Below are 27555 nucleotides of genomic sequence, written 5' to 3' on the forward strand. Positions count from 1 at the left end.
GGTCGTTCTTGGCGGGAGCGGTGCTGGTCCGTGGGCAGGTGAAGTGACAGTTGCTGCAGGTGAAGGGTCCGTGGGTCCGTTTGGGGTGGGCACGGTGGCAGCCCAGAGTGCGGCCGGGGTTGAGGTTGACGAGGGTGGCGGAGTCGTAGGTCAGGCGGGGGGCGCGGGGGCCAGGGGTTCGGGCGCTGTGCGCGGTCCATGCGCGGACGGGCGCAGACGGGCTTGCCTTAGGCGCGCCTTCGGCGTGCCAGCGGCGCGCCCGCTACGCGGCCTCGCAGCGGCCGCCATTTAAGGGGTAGCCGGGGAGGCGGGGTCAGCTGGGAGGCGGGAGGAGGGCGGGTAGAGGGAAAAAAGCAGCAAAAAGCGGCGGGAAAAAGGCTCCGAAGGCGAGGAGGCCTAGAAAAATGACAAAGTGCCGAAAAGGCGCAGAAAGCAGGAAAAACGAGGGGGAGACGGCGGGAGGGCAAGGGGGACGGCACTCAGAAGATGCAGGCACTCTGGGATACAGAAGGAAAAAAGGGGAGCGCGATCACACAGCACAGGCACTCGGGGATACAGAAGGAAAAAAGGGGAGCGCGATCACACAGCACAGGCACTCGGGGATACAGAAGGAAAAAAAGGGGAGCGCGAACGCAGACAAACGGCAACACAGACACTCGGGGCACAGTCAGCGATGAAGGCAAAAGAGAAGGCAGAACAGGGGATCTGGATCTGGTGGTGCTGTGAGGACAGGGGAGCGACCTACCCTGGGGTCGAGGGTCGCTACCACTGCCTCGCAGCGGTCGCCATTTAAGGGGTGGCCGGGGAGTCGGGGTCAGCTGGGAGGCGGGAGGAGGGCGGGTAGGGGGAAAAAAGCGGCAAAAAGCGGCGGGAAAAAGGCTCCGAAGGCGAGGAGGCCTAGAAAAATGACAAAGTGCCGAAAAGGCGCAGAAAGCAGGAAAAACGAGGGGGAGACGGCGGGAGGGGAAGGGGGGCGGCACTCAGAAGATGCAGGCACTCGGGGATACAGAAGGAAAAAAGGGGAGCGCGATCACACAGCACAGGTACTCGGGGATACAGAAGGAAAAAAGGGGAGCGCGATCACACAGCACAGGCACTCGGGGATACAGAAGGAAAAAAAGGGGAGCGCGAACGCAGACAAACGGCAACACAGACACTCGGGGCACAGTCAGCGATGCAGGCAAAAGAGAAGGCAGAACAGGGGATCTGGATCTGGTGGCGCTGTGAGGACAGGGGAGCGACCTACCCTGGGGTCGAGGGTCGCTACCACTGCCTCGCAGCGGCCGCCATTTAAGGGGTAGCCGGGGAGGCGGGGTCAGCTGGGAGGCGGGAGGAGGGCGGGTAGGGGGAAAAAAGCGGCAAAAAGAGGCGGGAAAAAGGCTCCGAAGGCGAGGAGGCCTAGAAAAATGACAAAGTGCCGAAAAGGCGCAGAAAGCAGGAAAAACGAGGGGGAGACGGCGAGAGGGCAAGGGGGGCGGCACTCAGAAGATGCAGGCACTCGGGGATACAGAAGGAAAAAAGGGGAGCACGATCACACATCACAGGCACTCGGGGATACAGAAGGAAAAAAGGGGAGCGCGATCACACAGCACAGGCACTCGGGGATACAGAAGGAAAAAAAGGGGAGCGCGAACGCAGACAAACGGCAACACAGACACTCGGGGCACAGTCAGCGATGCAGGCAAAAGAGAAGGCAGAACAGGGGATCTGGATCTGGTGGCGCTGTGAGGACAGGGGAGCGACCTACCCTGGGGTCGAGGGTCGCTACCACTGCCTAGCTGCGGCCGCCATTTAAGGGGTAGCCGGGGAGGCGGGGTCAGCTGGGTGGCGGGAGGAGGGCGGGTAGGGGGAAAAAAGCGGCAAAAAGCGGCGGGAAAAAGGCTCCGAAGGCGAGGAGGCCTAGAAAAATGACAAAGTGCCGAAAAGGCGCAGAAAGCAGGAAAAACGAGGGGGAGACGGCGGGAGGGCAAGGGGGGCGGCACTCAGAAGATGCAGGCACTCGGGGATACAGAAGGAAAAAAGGGGAGCGCGATCACACAGCACAGGCACTCGGGGATACAGAAGGAAAAAAGGGGAGCGCGATCACACAGCACAGGCACTCGGGGATACAGAAGGAAAAAAAGGGGAGCGCGAACGCAGACAAATGGCAACACAGACACTCGGTGCACAGTCAGCGATGCAGGCAAAAGAGAAGGCAGAACAGGGGATCTGGATCTGGTGGCGCTGTGAGGACAGGGGAGCGACCTACGACCGCCATTTAAGGGGTAGCCGGGGAGGCGGGGTCAGCTGGGAGGCGGGAGGAGGGAGGGTAGAGGGAAAAAGCGGCAAAAAGCGGCGGGAAAAAGGCTCTGAAGGCGAGGAGGCCTAGAAAAATGACAAAGTGCCGAAAAGGCGCAGAAAGCAGGAAAAACGAGGGGGAGACGGCGGGAGGGCAAGGGGGGCGGCACTCAGAAGATGCAGGCACTCGGGGATACAGAAGGAAAAAAGGGGAGCGCGATCACACAGCACAGGCACTCGGGGATACAGAAGGAAAAAAGGGGAGCGCGATCACACAGCACAGGCACTCGGGGATACAGAAGGAAAAAAAGGGGAGCGCGAACGCAGACAAACGGCAACACAGACACTCGGGGCACAGTCAGCGATGCAGGCAAAAGAGAAGGCAGAACAGGGGATCTGGATCTGGTGGTGCTGTGAGGACCGGGGAGCGACCTACCCTGGGGTCGAGGGTCGCTACCACTGCCTCGCAGCGGCCGCCATTTAAGGGGTAGCCGGGGAGGCGGGGTCAGCTGGGAGGCGGGAGGAGGGCGGGTAGGGGGAAAAAAGCGGCAAAAAGCGACGGGAAAAAGGCTCCGAAGGCGAGGAGGCCTAGAAAAATGACAAAGTGCCGAAAAGGCGCAGAAAGCAGGAAAAACGAGGGGGAGACGGCGGGAGGGCAAGGGGGGCGGCACTCAGAAGATGCAGGCACTCGGGGATACAGAAGGAAAAAAGGGGAGCGCGATCACACAGCACAGGCACTCGGGGATACAGAAGGAAAAAAGGGGAGCGCGATCACACAGCACAGGCACTCGGGGATACAGAAGGAAAAAAAGGGGAGCGCGAACGCAGACAAACGGCAACACAGACACTCGGGGCACAGTCAGCGATGCAGGCAAAAGAGAAGGCAGAACAGGGGATCTGGATCTGGTGGTGCTGTGAGGACAGGGGATCGACCTACCCTGGGGTCGAGGGTCGCTACCACTGCCTCGCAGCGGCCGCCATTTAAGGGGTGGCCGGGGAGGCGGGGTCAGCTGGGAGGCGGGAGGAGGGCGGGTAGGGGGAAAAAAGCGGCAAAAAGCGGCGGGAAAAAGGCTCTGAAGGCGAGGAGGCCTAGAAAAATGACAAAGTGCCGAAAAGGCGCAGAAAGCAGGAAAAACGAGGGGGAGACGGCGGGAGGGCCAGGGGGGCGGCACTCAGAAGATGCAGGCACTCGGGGATACAGAAGGAAAAAAGGGGAGCGCGATCACACAGCACATGCACTCGGGGATACAGAAGGAAAAAAGGGGAACGCGATCACACAGCACAGGCACTCGGGGATACAGAAGGAAAAAAAGGGGAGCGCGAATGCAGACAAACGGCAACACAGACACTCGGGGCACAGTCAGCGATGCAGGCAAAAGAGAAGGCAGAACAGGGGATCTGGATCTGGTGGCGCTGTGAGGACAGGGGAGCGACCTACCCTGGGGTCGAGGGTCGCTACCACTGCCTCGCAGCGGCCGCCATTTAAGGGGTAGCCGGGGAGGCGGGGTCAGCTGGGAGGCGGGAGGAGGGCGGGTAGGGGGAAAAAAGCGGCAAAAAGCGGTGGGAAAAAGGCTCCGAAGGCGAGGAGGCCTAGAATAATGACAAAGTGCCAAAAAGGCGCAGAAAGCAGGAAAAACGAGGGGGAGACGGCGGGATGGCAAGGGGGGCGGCACTCAGAAGATGCAGGCACTCGGGGATACAGAAGGAAAAAAGGGGAGCGCGATCACACAGCACAGGCACTCGGGGATACAGAAGGAAAAAAGGGGAGCGCGATCACACAGCACAGGCACTCGGGGATATAGAAGGAAAAAAAGGGGAGCGCGAACGCAGACAAACGGCAACACAGACACTCGGGGCACAGTCAGCGATGCAGGCAAAAGAGAAGGCAGAACAGGGGATCTGGATCTGGTGGCGCTGTGAGGACAGGGGAGCGACCTACCCTGGGGTCGAGGGTCGCTACCACTGCCTCACAGCGGCCACCATTTAAGGGGTAGCCGGGGAGGCGGGGTCACTGGGAGGCGGGAGGAGGGCGGGTAGGGGGAAAAAAGCGGCAAAAAGCGGCGGGAAAAAGGCTCCGAAGGCGAGGAGGCCTAGAAAAATGACAAAGTGCCGAAAAGGAGCAGAAAGCAGGAAAAACGAGGGGGAGACGCCGGGAGGGCAAGGGGGGCGGCACTCAGAAGATGCAGGCACTCGGGGATACAGAAGGAAAAAAGGGGAGCGCGATCACACAGCACAGGCACTCGGGGATACAGAAGGAAAAAAAGGGGAGCGCGAACGCAGACAAACGGCAACACAGACACTCGGGGCACAGTCAGCGATGCAGGCAAAAGAGAAGGCAGAACAGGGGATCTGGATCTGGTGGTGCTGTGAGGACAGGGGAGCGACCTACCCTGGGGTCGAGGGTCGCTAACACTGCCTCGCAGCGGCCGCCATTTAAGGGGTAGCCGGGGAGGCGGGGTCAGCTGGGAGGCGGGAGGAGGGCGGGTAGGGGGAAAAAAGTGGCAAAAAGCGGCGGGAAAAAGGCTCCGAAGGCGAGGAGGCCTAGAATAATGACAAAGTGCCAAAAAGGCGCAGAAAGCAGGAAAAACGAGGGGGAGACGGCGGGAGGGCAAGGGGGGCGGCACTCAGAAGATGCAGGCACTCGGGGATACAGAAGGAAAAAAGGGGAGCGCGATCACACAGCACAGGCACTCGGGGATACAGAAGGAAAAAAGGGGAGCGCGATCACACAGCACAGGCACTCGGGGATATAGAAGGAAAAAAAGGGGAGCGCGAACGCAGACAAACGGCAACACAGACACTCGGGGCACAGTCAGCGATGCAGGCAAAAGAGAAGGCAGACAGGGGATCTGGATCTGGTGGCGCTGTGAGGACAGGGGAGCGACCTACCCTGGGGTCGAGGGTCACTACCACTGCCTCGCAGCGGCCACCATTTAAGGGGTAGCCGGGGAGGCGGGGTCAGCTGGGAGGCGGGAGGAGGGCGGGTAGGGGGAAAAAAGCGGCAAAAAGCGGCGGGAAAAAGGCTCCGAAGGCGAGGAGGCCTAGAAAAATGACAAAGTGCCGAAAAGGAGCAGAAAGGAGGAAAAACGAGGGGGAGACGCCGGGAGGGCCAGGGGGGCGGCACTCAGAAGATGCAGGCCCTCGGGGATACAGAAGGAAAAAAGGGGAGCGTGATCACACAGCACAGGCACTCGGGGATACAGAAGGAAAAAAGGGGAGCGCGATCACACAGCACAGGCACTCGGGGATACAGAAGGAAAAAAAGGGGAGCGTGAACGCAGACAAACGGCAACACAGACACTCGGGGCACAGTCAGCGATGCAGGCAAAAGAGAAGGCAGAACAGGGGATCTGGATCTGGTGGCGCTGTGAGGACAGGGGAGCGACCTGTGCAGCTACATCGCTTTCCCCCAAGTGAATGATTTGGCCAATGTGAAGGCTGGTTTCTATGCAATGAGACATATTCCAAATGTTATTGGGGCCATTGATGAAACACATATAGCATTTGTCCTCCCCCCCAGGCCAATGAACAGGTGTTCAGGAATCAAAAGAGTTTCCACTCACTCAATGTGCAAATGGTGTGCCTGGCTGACCAGTACATCTCCCACGTCACTGCTACAGAGGCACATGGTGTGGCTTATAGGTGAGCTTGAGTCCCCACCCAATGCTTGTCAGTGTATGGCTTCAGGACTCATCCCCCATGCCATTATGCAAGGCTAATGTTTGTCCCTCACTTCTTGCAGGTGACTCTGGCTACCCAAACCTGTCTTGGCTCTTGCCCCCTGCAAGGAATCCGAGGTCAGGGGCTGAGAATAGGTATAATGATGGTCATGGGTGAACCAGGAGAATAATTGAGAGGATCTTTGGTCTCCTGAAGGCCAGGTTCAGATGCCTGCATCTGACAGGTGGATCCCTCTGCTACTCCCCTGAGAAGGCCTGCCAGATAGTTGTTGTATGCTGCATGTTGCACAACCTGGCCATCAGATGACATGTGCCATATCATAGGAGGAGGAGGGTGAAAATGCTCCTGTGGCAGCAGTAGACCCTGAGGACAGTGAGGATGAGGAGGCAGGGGATGAGGATGTGGACAACAGGACATCAGTTATACAGCAGTACTTCCAATGACACACAGATAAGGCAGTGGAACCGACCATCCCTCTGATTATTTATTTTTCTGTGTGGTTGTAGCATGATGGCAGTCACTAACTTAGCATCCCAACTGACTGTCACCTATGCCTTCCTATTTTGAAGATGTTGGTGTGATTACAACTGTGTACTGGCGTGTTGACTACAAACTGCTACAGGCCATTTTTTGGATGGAATCACAAAGTTCAGGACAATTGCACAAGATGAAAGTTCAAAACATTGCACATTTTTGTCAGATAAAGCACTACCACTCAAGTTGTGTTCAAGGGTGTTTATTGAAGTGAAAATTTAGAAGGAATGCTGCAGTGGAATGGGGTGATGGTAGAGGTAAGTCCAGGATATTCGTCCAGTCTGTTTGTAGCACAGGTGCAGGGACCAAGGGGCCATAGGAAGGGGAGCAATGGCAGTTCAAAGTGGACAAGGTGATAGAGTGGAACACAAGGGGGACATTCAGGAGGGTATAATTACTTGGCAGTGGTCTTGGTCTTGGTCTTGGCAAGTGTCTCTGGTGTTTGTCTGGGTCACAGGGAACGTTTGCGGGGTAGTTCACCTTCTGCAGTGGCATGGGTGCTGGTGGCCTGTGGGTTCTGTGTCGTTCCTTGTTCGTGGATGCTGTCCCACGGTGTTCACCTGGTCCACAATTCTCTGCCATAGCTCCATCTTCCTTGCAATGGAGATTTGCTGTACCTGTGCTCCATACTGCCGTTGCTCTACCCTGACTATTTCCGCCACCATGACCCACAACTCCACATCAGTGAAACGGGGGTGCCTTTGTGGGGACATAGGTTTTTTGTGGTATGTGTTGTGCAGTGGGTGTTGGGTAATGTGGTGGGGTGTGAGGTGCGTGATGGATGAGTTGGTGTTTGTGGTGTGTGTGTAGTTGTGTCTATTATTTGCGTGGTTATCTCTTGGTTATTTTTCGTGTTAAGAAAGGGTTGTGGGTAATGTGGGTGTATGTTTTATAGGGCTGTGGGTGGGTTAGTGTGGTTTGTGTATCAGTGTCAGGTGTGTGTTTTTAGTATTGGCCAATGTTGTGTTGTTTTATATTTGGGTGGCCATTCTGACTGCACCGGTGTGTACCGCCAATGGCTTACTACCGTTGAATGTCCGATCTGGTGATTCCTGGGTCATAATGTGGAGAGTGTTGTTTTGTTGGCGTTATGGTTTGGGTGTTTGTACTGACACTTTAATACTAACATTTGGTCTGTCGGATACGTGTTTGTGCAGTATTCATTCGGTTTAGTGTGTGTGTGTCACAATATACTGAATGAATGTTCACCTCCACGGTGGTATGTTGGCGGCCATCACCGCGGAGGTAAGGATTTACCGCCAAAGTCATAATGAGGGCCATAGTGTATTAAAGTATTACACATGTTCTAAACTATATTTTGCATTTACAATTTTGGACAACATTTTGTTTACAACACTAGGGGCCTGATTTAGATATTGGCGGATGGGTTACTCTCTCACAATGGTGACAGATATCCCGCCAAAATCTAAATCCCATTATTTCCTATGGGAATTTAGATGTCGGCAGACGGAATATCCGTCAACATTGTGATGAAGTAACCCATCTGCCAATATCTAAATCAGGCTCTATGTCTTCGTTCTGAGTTTTAAGGGGAAATACAGTGTACTTAATAAAATGTAAAAATTATATTAAAGTTTTTAAAAAACACTGTACTACACTATATTTACCATTAAAGCCCACAACACAGGCTAACTGTGGTCTAAACAATATGGTAGTATTTCCGAACTCTGCAAACTTTTTAAAAGATTTATATATTTGTAAAGCAACTTTTACTTACCATTACATATAAACTGAATCATCCCTTCCCATACACTAATAAACCAGTAGGACACTAAATTGAAACTTAAAAGCCAGAACACATACAAAGTATGGTCTAAACAATATGCATGCCTTTTACTTTTCTGAGGGCAGTCATAAGCTAAACATAGATTTTTCATTGGGATTTACCATAGAATTCTGCAGAATATATATACCAGGGCACAATATACCACTAACTATTTATGCCTTCTGGGCCTGATTCAGCATAGTAAACTTATATTTTTCTGGAAGTTTACCATTCTTTGCTTTTCATAACGGCATTTTACTAGTAGTATCTGCACAACTACGGAGATTGTGCACATTAAAAGATAGGCCTGCCCTATCATTTGTTTGTGCAGAAACTCCTGAGTCAGAAAGATACGGCTTATTAAATAACTTTGCGACTAGCAAACAACCATAAACTTATGCAAATGTGTAAGTGTACCTTTGTGAATCCTGCCTCATAACTTTAAAATTACTGAAACAATTAAGATATACTTCCAAAAAGGACCCTTTGCACCTCAGTCTATATTTCTAACACATCTCATCTATATTTTCACACTAGCTCTGTTTAAACAATACTATATGACACAAAAACCACTCTGCGCCACTCCACAACATGCCACTCCATTCTATGACTTCAATGACGTCACTCCACTCTACAACAACTCACTGCACTCTATGACAGTCGACTCCATTGTATGAAACTCCATGCCACTCTATGACAATCCATTCCTTTATATGACACGCCACTCCAGTCTGCCACACACCACCCTACTCAATGACATGCCACTCTAGTCAATAAATTGCCACTCTACTTTTCGACACACCACTCTACCCTACCACATGCCACTCTGTTGTATGACATGCCACTGCAGTCTATGCCATTCCTCTCTACTATATCCCAGTTCACTCAATGCCACTCCACTCGATGCCTCTCCACTCTACCACACTATATCATACACCTCTGTTTGACACTCTACTTCAGTCTATTGTACAACACACCAGTCCACTGTACAAACCACCACTCCACTCTACGACAGTCTACTCTACTGTATGACACTCCAAGCCACTCCACTCTATGATACACCACTCCACTCTACAAGACACCACTCCATACCCCACTCTATGCCGCATGACTCTATGCCACACCACTGTATGCTATTTCAGTTTACACCACTCCATGCTACACCTCTCTACTCTATGCTATTCCACTCTAATCTATGACAATCCTCTTCACATGTAAAATGCCACCCCACTCAGCGAGATGACATTCCACTCTATGAAACTCCACTCTGCGCCACTCCACTCTATTCTACTCTACTCTAGTCTGTTCCACTACACACCACTGCACATTACCCCACTCCACTACATTCCACTCCACTCTACACCACTCCACTCTATACTGTTCTACTCTATGCCATTCTGCTCTATGCCTCTCCACTCTATACAGCTCACCCCTATGCTATTCCACTCCATGGTACTCCATTCTACACCAATCCACTGTTTTCCACTCCAATCCATGGCACTTCACTGTGCGCCACTCCACTCTTTGATATTCCACTCAATGCAACTCAACTCTACACCACTGTATACCATTCCACTCTACTCATTCCACTGTGCACCACTCCACTCTATGGTCCATATGTACAAAACGTTTTGCATGGCGCAAACAGCGAAATGTGCTGTTTGAGCCATGCAAAACGTGCATCGAGATGCTCATTCCTCTTTTGCAAGTCGGTAACTTAGTTACCGACTCGCAACATGGGAATACGACTCGCAAATAGGAAGGGGGGTTCCCCTTCCTATTTGCGATTCGCATTGCGATGCAGAATTGCTTTGTGACCGCGAACAAAGTCGCAAAGCAATTCGCATTTAGCACCCATGTGAAGTGGGCGCTAACCCATTCGCAAAAGGGAAGGGGTCCCTATGGGACCCCTTCCCCTTTGTGAATGGCTCTGAAAATATTTTTTCAGAGCAGACAGTGGTCCTTTGGACCACTGCCTACTCTGAAAAAATGAAACCAAATGGTTTAATTTTCTCGAGTGTATTGCAACTTGTTTTCTTTTAAGGAAAACGGGCTGCAATACAAAAAAAAAAACTGCTTTATTAAGAAAGCAGTCACTGACATGGTGGTCTGCTGTCTCCAGCAGGCCACCATCCCTGTGAGTGCAGGGAATCGCAAGGGGGTCGCAAATTGCGACCCACCTCATTAATGTTAATGAGGTGGGTCTTTGCGACCCCCTTGCGATTCGCAGATGGTATCAGGGACACCATTCTGCATATGGGTTTGCAACTCTGACATTGCGAGTCGCTCAAACTCACAATTTGCGAGTCGCAAATCCGTACTTACCTACATCTGGCCCTATGTGACTCAACTCTATGCTGCTCAACGCTACGTCACTCTAGCTTATGAAACTCTACTTTATGTCACTCCATACTATGACATTCAACTCTACCCCACTCTACTCTATGCCACTCAACGTTACACTATTGCACTCTTTGCCACTCCACTAACATCATTCCAATCTATACTCCTCCACTCTTTGCTATTCCATTGTACAGTACTCCACTCTATGCCACTCCAATCTATGGTATTGTACACCATTCCACTCCACTGTCTTATGTCTGTTCAAATGACATAATTTGTAAGAAAACTATGGATGGCAGAGTAGTGAGTTATAGTTAATGTTCTATGGCTTAAAAACATTGTGTACCGAGGTACGCAAGTTAAAGTAATTTGAAAGTTGGGTGTAAATTTTAAATTTAAGGTAGACCTATAACTTTAGAATTCCTCATGTCTGTGTAGTTTAATTTTGATTTGTATGGAAAGAATAAAGTGTCCCTAAATATAACTTATTCTTAACCTTTTTTTTATAATTGAATATATCTAAAATAAATGCACATATTTACCAATATAATACAACTGGTTGAACCCTCTTCCTTCTATTCACTTCACTCTGTTATTCCACTGCAAGCCACTATAATCCACACCACTCCACTGTATGCCACTCACTCAATGCTATTCCACTGCACACTACTTCACTCTATGTCACTCAAGTCCAGTCCATACCACTCCACTCTATACCACTCCATTTTATGCTATTGCAATCTACGCCACTCCACTGTATGCTATTTCTCTCTATACCACTCCACTGTATGCCACTTTACTCTACACCACTCCACTCTACGTCCCTTCACTGTGTGCCATGCCACTCCACTCTACCCACTCCTCTGCATACCACTCCACTCTACACTGTTCCACTGTCCACCACTCCACTCTATGCCATTCAACTCAATGCCATTCCACATCGCTCCACTGTACACCACTCTACTGTATGCCCCTCCAATCTATGCTATTTCAATCTATGCCAATCCACTGTACGCTATTCCATTGTACACCACTCCACTGTACCCACATCACTTCACACCATTCCACTCCACTGTAAGCCACTGATTCTATGCCACTCCATTCTACACTATCCCACTGCATGCCACTCCACTCTACACCACTCCACTGTACACCCCTCCACTCTATGATATTTATCTGTATGGGACTCCACTCTGTGCCACTATATACCAAATCGCTCTATGCTACTCTACTCTACTCTATGCCAATTCACTCTGTGCTACTCCACTCAATAATATTCTACTGTATCCACTCCACTTTACCCTACTAAACTGTATGCCACTCCACACCACTCCACTTTATACCACTCTGGTATATGCCACACCAATCTACGCTATTCCACTGTATAGCACTCCCCTCTACACCACTCCACTGTACGCCACTCCACTCTTCATTATTCTACTGTATGAGACTCCACTCCATGCCACTCCACTCTATGCCACTTCACTGTATGCTACTCCACTCCATACAAATCCACTCTATGCCACTCTATGCTATTCCACTCTATGCCACTCCAGTCTATACCACTCAACTTTACACTTTTCCACTGTATGACACTCCACTGTTTGACACTCTACTCCACTGTATTCCATTCTAGGCTCTAGTTCTACCACACTGCACTTCAATTCACTATATAGCACTCTATTGTACAACAGTCTACTCCAGTCTGTGTCACTGTTTGATACTCTACTCTACCCCATGCAACTGTATGCCACTCTACTGCACTCTATGACACTTTGTGCAACTTGCTCTCACTCTACTTTATGAGTAACTACCCCACTCTAGTCCACTAACCCCTTCATGCCACTCCCCTGTACTCTCCTGTATGCCACCACACTCTATGCCACTCCACTCTAACACATTGTACTGCACTGTACTCCATGCCACTCCACTCTACAACAGTCTAACCAATTCTATGATTCTCTACCCTACTTCCCTCTTCAACACTTTGACACTTCTGTGCAATGCCGCTCAAATTCACTGTATGACACTCCACTCTATTACACTTAACACCTCTGTACAATGTACCACTACACTATACTCCACTCCAGGCCACTCTACTCTGTGATACGCCAATCAACTTTATCACACTTTCCTCCACTGTACGTTACATTTTATTTCACTCTATGCCAGTGTACAACATGTATGTATATAGTATTTAGTAAAGCGCATTTCGACTAGAGGTATCAAAGCACTATGAAGGGGGGAAAAACAGAATTCTGCGATCACTCTTAATTAAAACTGAAATAACCAGTTTTTAAGTTGTTTGAGAAAAAAGCTGAAGAAAGGGGATATTCCTAATTTTCAAGAGGAAGGAGTTCCATAGTTTAACAGCAGCTGTAGAAAAAGCTTGGTCCCCCCACTTCACTTTCTTAGTCCTAGAAGCGTAAGCTAACTTCAGGTCAGCTGATCGGATGGTCCGCCCAGGTATGTACCACTTGAAAGATGGAAGAGGTGAGTAAGGACCCTGTAAGTAGAGGGACTTGTGAGCCATACTACTTGGTGGTATTTTCCAAAACAAAGTGGCTCAGTGATTCTTGGTGTGCATTGAGAGTTTAGTGGTGATCCGTCAGTCAGGAGCTGAGAAAAAGGGGGCTAAAAACATTGTGTTTCCCATTTTAATTCCCATGGGATCTGTCAACACGTCTATAGCCTGAACTGCTGGACGGAATTACACCAAATTTGGCAGAAAGCTAGCTGTCAGTACGCAGATTGTGCTTTTTGTTAATTGGTGTAAATTCGTTCAGTAGTTTTTGAGAAATTTAGGGAAATTCAAATTTGTATATCTCTGGCCGCAAAGTATTTGCAATCAAAGACTAGCTCATGCATGGGAATGCACAGCTCTGATCGGCTGCCAACACTTCAAACCAGGAAGGCATGAGGCGAGTCCTAGAAAAAAAGTAAAAATAAAATAAAAGGGGCCGGGGTAGAGACCCCCTTACCACTTAGCAAAAACCATATTTTTAAAATTATTTTTGTTGCAGCAAAATCGCGATATTTGTGATTTTGCAGCAGAAAAATAAAAAAAAAACAAGCCCAGGCTTCCACATGTGTTTTTTTATAGGCCCCCAGTGTGGGAGGTTCCGGGGACACTAAAACACTTCAGGCTTTGACAGAGTGACCTGTCAAGCTGGTCCCGCTGTCAATCGAAAGCTTTCATCTCTGTCCCCTGGACTGCTTTTAATCCCTTGGGTGCCCTGGGCGACCTGGTCTCACCATCGACCACGTTTGCCATGTGCCGAGGACGAGACCAGCTCGCTGGGCAGGGATGAAAGGGGAATTGCTTCCTCTTCCACCCCCAACCCCCAACACCCCCCCGCGAGCTTATGATGTCGGCGTGCTCACAGAGTACCAACGTCATCAGGCAGATCAGCCTAGTTCTTTTAGGCTCATCTGCCCCAAGAGGGTAAAAACCCAGTAGACACCAGGGATGAAATTATAATTATGTTTTATGGGGGAAAGATTTTTTTGCATGTTTCCACCCCCCACCCCTGGGGTAGTCGAATCTGGCCCCCGGGGGGGTCGTAACCCACTAGGCGCCAGGGATCTGTGTTTGTGTGTGTGTGTTTTGTTTGTTGGGGGGACCCCAGGGGCATGGGTCGCCACCCCCCAAAGGGGGCACATGACTGGTAGCCATTTCTGTCTCCCTTGGGGGCAGATGGGCCTATTATTTTTATGCCCATCTGCCCCCAGGGGGGCAGAAGCCACAAAGACACCAGTTTTTTTTTTAATAGTTTGTTTTTTTGTGTGGGGGCATCCCCTTGGGCAAGGGTTGCTCCTCAAAGGGGACACACAATTGTTTTTCATTTCTGCCCCCCTTAGGGGCAGATCAGCCTATTGTTTTTAGGCCCATCTGCCCCTAAGGGGAGCAGGATCTATTAAAGCGCCAGGGATTTTTTTAAATGTATTTCTTTTGTGTGGGGGGCAGTCCCTTGGCCAAGGGTCGCACCCCCAAAAGGGGCACATGACTGTTGGCCATTTCTGCACCCTTGGGGGGCAGATTGGCCTATTTTTTTTGGCCCATCTGCTACCAAAGGGGGGCAGAATCCACTAAGGGGAATTGTTTCTGTTTCTCTTTTTGTTTGTGGGGGGCAGTCCCTTGGCCAAAGGTCACCCCCCCCAAAGGGGACACATAACTGTTGGCCTAGCTCTTTTAGGCTCATCTGCCCCAAGAGGGGCAGAAACCACTAGACACCAGGGAAAATTTCTAAACATTTGGTGGCAGGGTGTTTGTCAACTGGCAAAGTATTTGCATTGGTGATTATAAAAGTTTATTTCTCCTTTTTATTCTAGTTCAAAGCTTTTGCTTTTGTTCCTGTGACTCCTCGCAGTTTTGGCAGTTGTTGACCTGCAGTTTGCATACTTGCATACTTTAGGTAAGAAAAAAGAAATTACTCCAAAAGAGTATTGTTGCTATGCATGAATGGCATTTTTGTAGGTGGTGTACTAATTACAGGATTGTCTGTGAAATTGTCCTTAGATTTGTGTACAATGATATTTGTGTTGTCTTATGAATAATTTGCTTTTCTTTTTTCTTTTTAGTGGGACATCATGGTGATTGCTGTGTCTGTGCAGAGTAGTTGCACACTTTACTTATTACTAATTTTAGACAGTGCTGGTTGTTGTTGGCACATTTGTCAAGTTACTTTTCTTAGAAAAGATCATGGCTAGCCACAGGGTGACTGCTCAGCAGGTTTTTGGTATGCTTTTAGAGTTGTCTTCTGATCATGATTATAAGACTGACTCAGCATCTGAGGCAGAGGAGGAAGTGAGATATTCTGGCAGTGAATTTTCTGTCCGGGAGGAATCTTCTGATGAGGAAGCCACCCTCAGTGCAGATGAAGTGCCTATTTTAGAGGAGGACACTGATGTGCCAATAGTGCAGCAGCCTGTGACTGAAAGGTTTCCCAATTAGAAGACCTGAACTCTAGGTTGCCCCAAACATGGAGCAGCTAGAGTTGCATGCCTTTACTTGTCTCCCAGGGTGTTGAGTGAATACAGAAAACTTTTTGCATGTCAATTTCTTTCAGTTGTGTATGGATGTATTTTTGGAGGTGATTGTTGAGAAGACTAATTTGTATGTAGAGCAGTATTTGAGGGACAACACTGACAGACTTAGGCCACAGTCTAGAGCTGCCCAGTAGATTCCCACAAATCTAGAAGAGATGAAAAGGTTCTTGGGTTTGACTTTTTTGATGGGGTTGATAAGGTGGCCGTCACCGGCTTCTTATTTGTCTACTAGTCCCTTGATGGCAATGGCTATATTTCCTGCAACCATGACTCGTAATCGGTATTTGCTTCTTCTTCGGATGCTGCATTTTGTTGACAATGCTTTAGCGTTGCCACGAGATCACCCTGATTCTGACCGTCTTTTTAAGATTAGGCCTGTCCTTGATCATTTAGTAGATCGGTATTCAGGTCTATGTTCCAGCGAAAGAAATATCTGTAGATGAGTCTTTGGTCCTGTTTAAGGGCTTTTTGATTTTTAGGCAGTACATTCCTAGCAAGAGGGCATGGTATGAAATTAAGATGTATATGCTGTCTGAAAGTAGTACAGGATATATTTATAATTTCTGGGTTTACAATGGTAGAGATTCCAGTTTTGATCCCTCTGGTTGTCGGCCCAGTTTTGGAGTTGGTGAGAAAATTGTGTAGGAGCTTGATAGACTACTGCTTAGCAAAGGTCATCATTTGTACGTAGATAAGTTCTACACTGGAGTGCAGTTGTTCATGGAATTGTTCAGAGTGGACACTGTTGCTTGTGCCACAATCTGCTCTAGTTGGAAAGGCTATCCAAGGGAGCTTGTCTGTAAAAAACTTGAGAGGGGACAGTGCAGTGCCTTGTGTAATGATGATCTGCTACCTGAAATTTGCAGACAGGAGGGATGTGTACCTGCTGACTACCATCCATGATGAGCGTACTTCGACTGTGACTGTTTGGGGTCAGGTTGCCAAAGTGCGCAAACCTGGGTCCCTAAAGCAGAGCCAGCCTAAAAATGTATCCCCTCAATCTCTATACGTTTTTGGCCCTTCCCTGTTGCAGGCACCTGGGCCACCTACACAAGTGAGGCATTGTTTTTATTGGCAGACCAAAGGGAACATTGTGTGGCAAGAAATCTGTGCTGGCACGGTGATCCTACAAGGAAAAGTGAGGAAAATTTGATTTTTTTTAGCTAAATTTGATGTTTGCAAGGGATTCTGGGTACGAAAATGTTGGGGGATCCACACAAGCCACACCTCCCTGGACTCCACTGGGTATCTAGTTTTCAAAAATGTCTGGGTTTATCTAGATGGCTGCCAAGCCAAGGACCAAAAACGCAGGTGCCCCCCCTACAAAAACAAGTAGTTTTGTAATAGATGATTTTGTTGTGTCCATGCCGGGTTTTGGACCCTTCCCTGTCGCAGGCACTCGGCTTACCCACACAAGTGAGGTACCATTTATATCGGGGGGCCTGGGGTAATGCTGATTAGAAGGAAGTTTGTGGCTCTCCTCAGATTCTAGAACTTTACATCACCGAAATGTGAGAAAAAAGTGTTTTTTGGCCACATTTAGAGGTTTGCAAAGGATTCTGGGTAACAGAACCTGGTGACAGCCCCACAAGTCACCCTATTCTGGATTCCCCTACATGTCTAGTTTTAAAAAATGTATAGGTTTGCTAGGTTTCCCTAGGTGCCAGCTGAGGTAGTATCCAAAATCCACAGCTAGGCACTTTGCAAATAAATAGGTCAGTTTTCCTTGGGAAAATGTGATCTGTCCACTTTGTGGTTTAGGGCATTTCCTGTCGCGGGCACGAGGCCTAACCACACAAGTGAGGTACCATTTCTATTGGGAGACCTGGGAGAATGCTGGGTTGTAGGAAGTTTGTGGCTCCCCTCAGATTCCAGAACTTTCCATCACCGAAATTTGAGGAAAAAGTTTTTAGGTTTACAAAGGACTCTGGGTAATAGAATCTTGTGAGAGCCCCACAAGGCACCCCATCCTGGATTTCCCTAGGTGTCTAGTTTAAAAAAATGTATAGGTTTCCTACATTTCCCTAGGTGCCAGCTGAGCTAGAGGCCAAAATCCACAGCTAGACACTTTGCAAAAAACATGTCTGTTTTCTTTTGAAAAATGTGATGTGCCCATGTTGTGTTTTGGGGCCTTTCCTGTCACGGGCACTAGGCCCACCCACACAAGTGAGGTACCATTTTTATCGAGAGACCTGGGGGAACACTGGGTAGAAGGAAGTTTGTGGCTCCCCTTAGATTCCAAGACTTTGCAGCACCGAAATGTGAGGGAAAAGTGTTTTTTTCTGCCAAATTTTGAGGTTTGCAAAGGAGTCTGGGTTCCAGAACCTGGTGAGAGCCCCACAAGTCACCCCATTCTGGATTTCCCTTGTGTAGTTTAACAAATTCTTTAGCTTTCCAAGATCCAGCATTGGTTTCACCCCCATTTCTGTTACCAACTGGAAGGAGGCTGAAAGCACAAACAAATAGTAAAAATGGGGTATGTCCCAGTAAAATGCCAAAATTGTGTTGAAAAATTTGGCTTTCTGATTCAAGTCTTCCTGTTCCTGAAAGTTGGGAAGATGGTGATTGTAGCTCCATAAACCCTTTGTTGATGCCATTTTAAGGGAAAAAACCACAAGCTTTCTTCTGCAGCACTTTTTCCCCATTTTTGTTTTTAAAAAATGACATTTTAGCTGTATTTTGGCTAATTTCTTGGTCTCCTCCAGGGAAACCCACAAACTCTGGGTACCTCTAGAATCTCTAGGATGTTGAAAAAAAAGGACTCCAATTTTTTGTGAGTAGCTTATGTGGACAAAAGGTTATGAGGGCCTAAGAGCGAACTGCCCCAGATAGCCAAAAAAAGACTCTTCACCTGAGGGGAAAAGGCCTGGCAGCGAAGGGATTAAAGAAGCTCCATGCTTGCTAAAGCAATGGCACTGCAAGGGAAGCCTTATGGTTTCCCACACAGTGCCAGGTAGCCTGTAAAGGGTGTGTTAATTTAAAAAAAATAAAAATAAAAAAAATGTAAAAATATACGGGGACCGCCGGGGAGCCCTTGAGGGCTCCGTTGGGGTCCCAGATAAATAAAAAAAAATATGAAAACCCTGTAGCTCAGTGTGAAGGTTACAGACCTTCACACTGAGCTTTGGGAGTTTGAGCACAGCTCATTTCTTTTTTTTTAAATTATTATATTAAATATATATATATTTTTTTTAAATTGGAAACAAATGACTTATTCCCGTCTGCCTCTTAAATCCTATGGCAGTACACGGAGTGCGACCCCAAGTCCTGATACTTGTCCGAGTTGTAATCAAATTTCAGAATCTATTGTACATTTTATGTTTATATGCCCTGCTTATTTGATTGCGCGACGGAAGTGGTTACGACCTGTGTGCAGTAATATGGGGGTAAGACATTGTATTGTTGCCTTAAGGATCATGATGAGGGAAACTTCTCTCCCTCTATCTTGTGCGGTTAGCAAGTATATTGTAGCTGCTTGGCATATACGTACTAAATTTCTGGGGAAATAATGATGATGAGGACCAAATTTAAAAAAAAACACACAAAAAAAAAAAAGTGTTTTAGTTGCTACATTTTAACTACACACCTAGACTGAAATAAAACCCCATGTTTATTTTAAATGTTAGGTATTAGGGGGTTAGGTGCTTTTTCTAAGGAAAATAATTGTATGTGTTTTAAGGCTGAAATATATGTTTTATCTTATTCTTATCCTTTTTAACTTAATTTCTATTTCCTTTTTCATTCAATTGTTGGTTGTTTTGCTTTTATGGTTGAAAGTAACCGAATAAAGCTATGTGTTGATGATGATGATGACTTATTCTAAGTATTCAGACATCAAAGGCTAAAAAACTCCAGCTCTCTCCCTCTCACTTTCTTTCACTCTCTCTGTCTCTCTTTCAATCAATTCTCTCAATCACAGACTCACTCAGGCACTCACACACCTACTCAGAGACCCACTCCGACACTCACACGCCCACTCACAGACCCACTCATACCTTCCTGCACTCACTAGCAGCCCCAGTCAGACCCTCAAGCACCCACACACTTAAAAAAAACAAAGGTTACAGTGATGTTATAGTTAGGTTCTGAATGTACTTGTACAACACCTTAGAAATTCACCAGTTATAGTTATTTCAAGCAACTATAACGCAGGCCCTAAGGTAACTACAACTAGACCCCTCCATACGCAGTTTTTTAATGAATAATTTGACAACAAATGTTACAGTGATATTATCAAAGATGTTATAAAAGATGTCATGATTGCTGTAATATCTGGGGTAATTAGCAGTGCATGGCGAGGGCAAAAGTTATAGTTGCCTTAGTGCATAATTAATAGTTACTTGAAATAACTATAGCTATAACTGGTTAATTTCTAAACTGTGTATGGCCCGGGTGCGAGTTATAGTTACCTTAGGGCGCAAGCTATAGTTACTGAAACAGTTGAGTTTCATGTTGACCATGGAGGGCAGGTGGGATGGCAGGGAAGGGCCTTCACAACAGACCACAAGGGATAGGCAGGAGAAGCAGTTGCAGCACAACAGAGCATGGATGGCAGAAGGGAGTGGCACCAAAATGGACCACGGAGGTCATGAGGGAGTGAATAGGGACATGGAACTCGGACAGGCAGGGTGGAGGTGGCAGGGACAGGCATCAGTCATCAGACCATGCTAGGCAGGTGGGGGCACAGTGGCAACTTGAAAGAACACTTATACTAGATAGGAGGGGAAGTGGCAGGTACATGGAATACAGGGGAAAGAGGGTAGGAGCAGCAAGCTAAGCTCAGGGGCTAAGCAGGAGGTCAGTGGTGGGGCATAAAATTGGGAAATGGGGGGCAGGAGGAGTGGGCAGGGACATCAAGCTGAATGAAGGGCAGTGGCAGCACATCAGAGCATGCAGGGCAGGAGGGAGAGGGCTGGTGCTGGACTTGGACAACAGAGGGTAGGGAGGAGGTGGATGAGGCAGCAAGTTAACTGTTCAGGGCAGGTGGGAAGGGAGAATGACAGCCACACTGGGCTGTAATGAGGGAACAGGGCCATGGACTTGGACAATTGATGGCAAGGAGGAGGGGGGACAGCGGAAGCAAGATTGGGTGGGGGCTGCACAATGCCAGGCCAGGCCCTATATCCACCTCCTCTCTCCACCATGCATTGTGGTGAGTATTTTACTTAATGTAAAAAAAAAAATCACTGAAAAAACAACAGTTACAGGAAAGTTATAGCTAGGAAATAGATTTTTTAGAAACACCTCAGAAATTCACTAAGAAGCAACAGTAACAGGGATGTAATAGTTAGATTCAGATTTAACACACACAAAACTATAAAAATTCAGCTGTTATAGTTAGAATTATTCCAAGTAAACTATAACTTGTGCCCTAAGGTAACTATAACTTGGCCCCTCACCATGCAGTGCTAATTACCTCAGATATTACAACACTCATGATGTGCTTGCTCTGACTTGGCAGGACCTGTCAAAGCTCCCGCCAAGTCAAAGCAAACCGTTATCTCCCGGGGGTGGGTACCCCAAGACACTGTAGGAGCCGGCCCTGTGGTGATCCCCAGGGCCATCTATGGCCCCCATCCAACGTAAAATGTCCTAGTATCATGGTGGACCATGGGGCTGTAAGAGGGGCCATGTGCCCCCTGCACATTATATTTAATTAAAGTCCTGGAGAGGTAGTAGTCCATAGGGCTGCAGGGGGGCCACATGGCCCCCGCATTGTATCTGATTGAAGCTCTTGGAGGTGGTGGCCAGAGGGGCTGCAGGGGGACTGCCACCCCTACCACATTGTATTTCATCAGAGCCCCAGGGAGGTGGCAAGCTTGTTTTTTTTTGGGGGGGGGGTCTGTTGTGAATTTTACGGTGTCATCGCAAAATTGTGGCAATTATTTTTTCACAAAATGCTTTTTTTGCTCTAGCAAGGTCCCTCAGGGACACCAGCATCAGAGCTAAGAAGTCAGGGTATACCTACCCTGGCCCGTTTCTTTTTCTCTCACTTTTTTGGGGGGACTCGGCTGAAGCTGAGTCCCAAGATGGCTGCCAACATATCCTGGTAGAAGTATTAGCAGCCAATCAGAGCTCTGCAGCTTCATGCATGAGCTGTTATTATTTTGAAATCATTGAGGAGGGTCCGTGGCCCTAGAGATACAAATGTATTTTCCCTTTAATATCTCAAAAACTACTTAATGCATTTATACTAAATAACTGAAAGTGTAATTTGTGTACCTAAGCCTACCTTTCTGCTAGATTTGGTGCATTTCCGTCCAGCAGTTTGGGCTGTAGTCATGTTCAATCCTATAAGAATGAACATGGCAAATACATCCTTTTTGACCCACCCTTTTTCTCAGCTCCCGCTTGACTGATCAACCTGAAACTTACCATGCGTATCAAGAATCACTGACACACTCTTTTTGGACAATTTTGTGAAGATTGGTCAAGCGGTGGCAAAAAATATAGGCAAGTTCCAAAACGCTATTTCTATGGAAACATGGTCCTAACTATAAGTACCTAGTGGCGACTGCCAATGTGCATATAAATATGCCGGACAGTTGCTTAAAAATACAGGGGGTCCTCCTGGCCCCATCCAACTGCCCCAGGGACCATCAGCTCCCTGTGGCTTATAATTAATGTGCTGGGGGGCGCGTGCCCGCCGCAGTTCTGAGGAACACTACCTCCCCAGGGCTGTAAATAAATATGCAGAGGGGGTTGTGTGCCCCCATTGCCCCAGAGACCCACACCTCTTTGAGCATTAAAGTAATAGTTTGCGGGACCCCCTCCCACTGCCCCAGTGACCACCACCTCCCTGGAGCAATCAATATGATTTATGGGGGGCTGTGGCCCCCTGTGCCCAGGGGACCACCATTGCCTGGGGCAAAATGTGTCAATTGTGTGGGGAAGGCCTGTCGGCCTCGGCCACAGCCCCGGGGACCACCATCTCCCAGGGACTTCACTTTTATTGATTTGCCGGGGGTGAATGCTCCCCCCGCAGTCCTGGCAGTCCCGGGGATCACCACCTCCCCAGGGCATATGTAAAAATGATTACAGAGGGTTAGTATCAGACCCCCTTTTGCCCTGGAGATCACCACCCTCCCCGGGGCTTTAATTGTAGAAGGGGGGCCGTGCGGGTCTCCTCAAGGAGCCAATGATGGCCCTGGGGATCGCCACCCACCCCTGGGATGTAGCTGTTTGCCAAGCCACAGCAAACCCTACAGTTTTTGACAGCCGGACCTGTCAAGCAGGTCCGGCTGTCAAAAACCGAAGCGTTCATCTTTGTGCCCTGCATGTGTGCAGGGGACAGATATGAAATACTTCAGCAAGGAAGGAGCTGCTGTTAAAGCAGCTCCATGCTTGCTGAAGCAATGGCAGTACAGGGGAAGCCTTAGGGCTCCCCCCCGGTGCCAGGTTGCCCGTAAAGGGCATTTTAAAAATAAATAAATAAAGAGATCATGGTCCCAGAGAGCCCATAAAGGGCTAAAAAAAAAAATATTGGTTAGTATAAAGTTCTCAGATCTTCACACTGAGCACTGAGGGTTGAAGTCCAGCCAGACTCGCTTCCCTTTTTTAAAAAAAAATGCTAATTAATTTAATTTTTAAAGAGGACAGACACTTTTTTTTTAAATTGTGCAAAAATATATCTCATTTTAAGTGAATAATACATCAAAGCCTAAAACACTCTCTATTTCTCTCTCTCTTTCTCTCTGTCTTTCTGTCTCTCTTTCAATCGATTTCTCACACACGCACTCAGACCCTTAAACACCCACTCACAGACCTACTCAGACACTCACAAACCCACTCACAGCCCTAAGGTAACTATAACTCGCACAATCGCCATGCACTGCTAATTACCCACCCAATTATGGCACCCATGACATCGTTGATAACAACCTTGATAATATCAATGTAATATTTGCAGTAAAATCTTTTAGGAAAAAACTGTGCATAACGTGCCTAACTATATATATATATATATATATATATATATATATATACATGTGTATCCTTAGGATAGAGATTTGCAGGTGGTTCTTTCAGAAGATATCTGTGTTGAGGTGTAACTTTTGCCGTTTTTAAAAAAAGTCTTCATAGGGAGGGTCAGTTGCTGAGGCTGCCACCCTAACAAAAACAAGAAAGGACTGTCAGGTAAGTTGCTCTTTCTTACTCTTTTTCTCTTAATGGATTTTTCTTTTTATTTACCTTTCCTGTAGCCTTTTTTTGCCTGCTTTCCACTTGTTCAGCTTCGACTTTCCTGCCCCACTTTTGATTTCAGCTTTCTCATTGTGTGCTCTTCCCCCTTTTTTAATAGGAAGTGGCACTTTACTCGGCTGCCGACCAAATAGTACATAATATTTGCTATTTGCAGTCAATCAATCAAGTACTTGTAAAGCGCAGCTATTCACCCGTTAGGGTCTCAAGGTGCTGGTGGGGGGGCAGTAAGTGAAGGTCAGAGGGGACCAGGTGAAGAGCCAAGTTTTGAGGCCGTTTCTGAATTGAGAAAGCGTGGGGGATCTTCTGAGGTGGATCAGGAAGGAGCTCCAGGTCTTGGCAGCGTGGTGTGAGAAGGACCTTCCTCCAGATGTGGCCTTCCAGATACGTGGGACGGCGGCGAGGGTGAGGTCGGCAGAGCGGAAGTGCCTGGTGGGCATGTAGAAGTGGAGTCTTCACCCAGCGGCTAAGTAGTTCATAATCTCTGCTATGTAGCCAGCTACGCGCATAATTGTATACATGATGTACAATTTGACTGGAAGCCGGATAAATAGTGTGAAGGAGGTCTTTATTTAGCCAGCCATGAATGAACAAGAGACTCTAGACAATGGTAGGGTGGTGGCCAACTTGTAATGGGGATTCAAAATGTATGACGAATTTGAAAGTAAGTCTATATACAAATGTACAGTAGTTTGTACAAAAGTAAGTGTATGGATTAAGCTAAGCTGTTATAATTTCTTATATTTAATATTTAAATAAGAAATTCAGGAATCAAACTTGTGTCTTAAGAGCCTCAAGATATTGTATTCAGATAGCTTTTGCTACAGTATTTGACTGGCTGCAAAGAATAATTAATATAGTTTTAAAGCATGTTACAAGAATGTTTTATTCACTAATTAAAATAAATTGTTTTTAATGTTTGTGATCCTCCTCTTGAGGATTTTTGAGGGCTGGGTTCTTTTTGACACTAGTTCTGCAAAGCACCCACAGGCCCAATGAAAACAATGGGAGCTCCCTTTTAACGCCTGCTATGAGCAGGCATAAAAAATGCCGATATAAATGACGCAAATACATTTTTTAGGTTTCTTTGCGCCATTTTTGTGCCCCCTGGGGGGGGAACGCCCATCTGCATACATTATGCCTGGTGCAGGCATAATGTGGTGCAAAGGGTTACAAAGTGGCACAATGCAAGCATTGTGCCACTTTGTAAATATGTTGCTGCATTTTTGTCCATCTAACACCACATTAGTGTAAAAAAAATAACGCTGTTAGTGTTTAGGGACATAGGCCCTCATTATGACATTGGCTGTAAATTCCACTTACCGCCATGCTGACTGCCGCCAACATACCGCGGCGGCGGATATCCGCCAACCATATTATGACACACACATACCAATCTGTCACTATACAGCCACACACACAACTCTGCCAGCCCAAAGGTCAGTGATAAACTGGCGATATCCAAACCCACACTGTTATGCCAACAGAACAACGCCCACAACATTATGAACCACGAATAACTACAGCGGACACTCAATGGCGGTAAACCATAGGCGGTACATACTGCTGCACTCAAAATACACACACACATACAAAACAACACCACATTGAAATTAAATAACACACACCTGAAACCTATACACACACCAAACCCACACACCTACACCACTATAAAACACACACCCACATTACCCACAACTCTCAACGCTTACAAACCATTGCCAACAGAGAGAGAGAGAGAAAGGCAGCAAGAGCACCCACACAACCAGAGCCACATACCACCATCATCTATACATCACCCATGCACCTCACAACACACACACCAACATATAACCCCACACACCCTCACCCACACCACTCACACAACACTCATGGCACCACAACGACCCCCCAGGTTCTCTGAGGAGGAGCTAAGGGTCATGGTGGAGGATATCATCTGGGAAGAGCCACAGCTATTTGGATCACAGGTGCAGCAGATATCCATTGCTAGGAAGATGGAGATATGGCGGAGGATCGTGGACAGGGGCAACGCCATGGGACAGCACCCCAGAACAAGGGATGACATCAGGAAGAGGTGGAACAACCTACGGGGAAGGTACGTTCCATAGCAGCAAGACACCAACTCGCTGTACAGAGGACTGGCGGTTGACCCCCACCTCCTCCCCCACAACTAACAACATGGGAGGAGCAAGTCTTGTCAATCATGCATCCTGAGGGCCTGGCAGGGGTAGGAGGAGGACTGGACTCTGGTGAGCCAATTCCCTATTACTTCGACCCCCCTACCTGCATGCCAACACATACCCCACCCTCACCCTCACTCCCATCATTCCACTACCTCCCACACACCCCACCATCAGAACCCACTCATCCCAATGCCAAGCCCTGCATGCAACACCAATGCATGGACGCCCCTCACAGACCTGCATGGACACCTATCACCACAGCATGCACACAAGAGAGAAGAATCACCTAGCCCACCAAATAACAACTCACACAAGGCAAAGCTGTCAGGCAAATCCAACCAAAGAGGGAAACACACCCATGCACAATATGTCACACACAGAAACAGTAACACTGCATTTACATCCCCACAGGTAACCCAGCCAATGTCACCAGCGAAGAGGTGCCAGCAACATCCAGTCCCCCAACAGAAGAGGCCCACAATTATGATAGCATCTCTGGTCACCTGGATCTGGATGGCCCACCTGGCCCATCAGGGACCTCCGGACAGTCGGTTACCCAGTCAAAGTCTCACACCACCACAGAGCCTTCCCCATCAGGAAACACCACCACAGCACCCACCCAGCGGGCCCACACCACTGGTCCTGTGTCCACCACTACAGGGACCCCAGGCCACCCCACAAACACAGGACAATCAGGGACCTGGGGCCAGTGGCAGTGGGCACATGGTTCAGGGAAAAGAGGCACAGGACAACAGGTAATCTGGGAGGACTGCTGTGCGACAGGGGGAGGACAGGTCCAGGGAACCGTCCCTCCAGGAGACACTCACTGCGATCCTGGGATCATTCTAACATTCCCAGGATATTCTGGGCCAGATTCTGGACAAGTTGCAGGAGAACATGAAGCTGCAGGAGGGACAGTACCTGGGGATCAGGGAGGACTTGAAGGCCATCAACACCCTTGCAGGGGTGCTGGCAGACATGGCCAACAGAATGAGGGAGGCAGTGGCACACCACCGGGCCCCTGACACTAGCCAAGCCACTGAACAGCCCTCCACCTCTGCTGCCGCTAGCGGACAGGAGGCCCTGTCACAGGACTAACAGACCACCAGCACCCCTCCCCCTGCAGAAGGAGAACCACCCCACAAACGGTCCATGTGATCCAGGCAGAAGCCAGAGACTATTGCCTAGACCCCCGCCAGGAAATAAGGGCCAGATGTAGTAAGGTCTGAGATTGCGACTCGGAAATTGCGAGTCTGTCCGACTCGCAATTTCCGAGTCACAATCTCGGATGCAGAACGGTGTTTCTCCATGTCTGTGACTGCTTTTTAAATAAAGTCTTTTTTTTTTTCCATTTTGCAGCCCGTTTTCCTTAAAGGAAAACGAGTTGCAAAATGAAAAAACTTCCGAAACCATTTGGTTTCGTTTTTTCAGAGTAGGCAGTGGTCCATAGGACCACTGCCTGCTCTGAAAAATTTTTTTTGGCGACATTCACAAAGGGGAAGG

The sequence above is a fragment of the Pleurodeles waltl genome, chromosome 3_1 (genome assembly GCF_031143425.1).
Source record: "Pleurodeles waltl isolate 20211129_DDA chromosome 3_1, aPleWal1.hap1.20221129, whole genome shotgun sequence".
Taxonomy (NCBI): Eukaryota; Metazoa; Chordata; class Amphibia; order Caudata; family Salamandridae; genus Pleurodeles; species Pleurodeles waltl.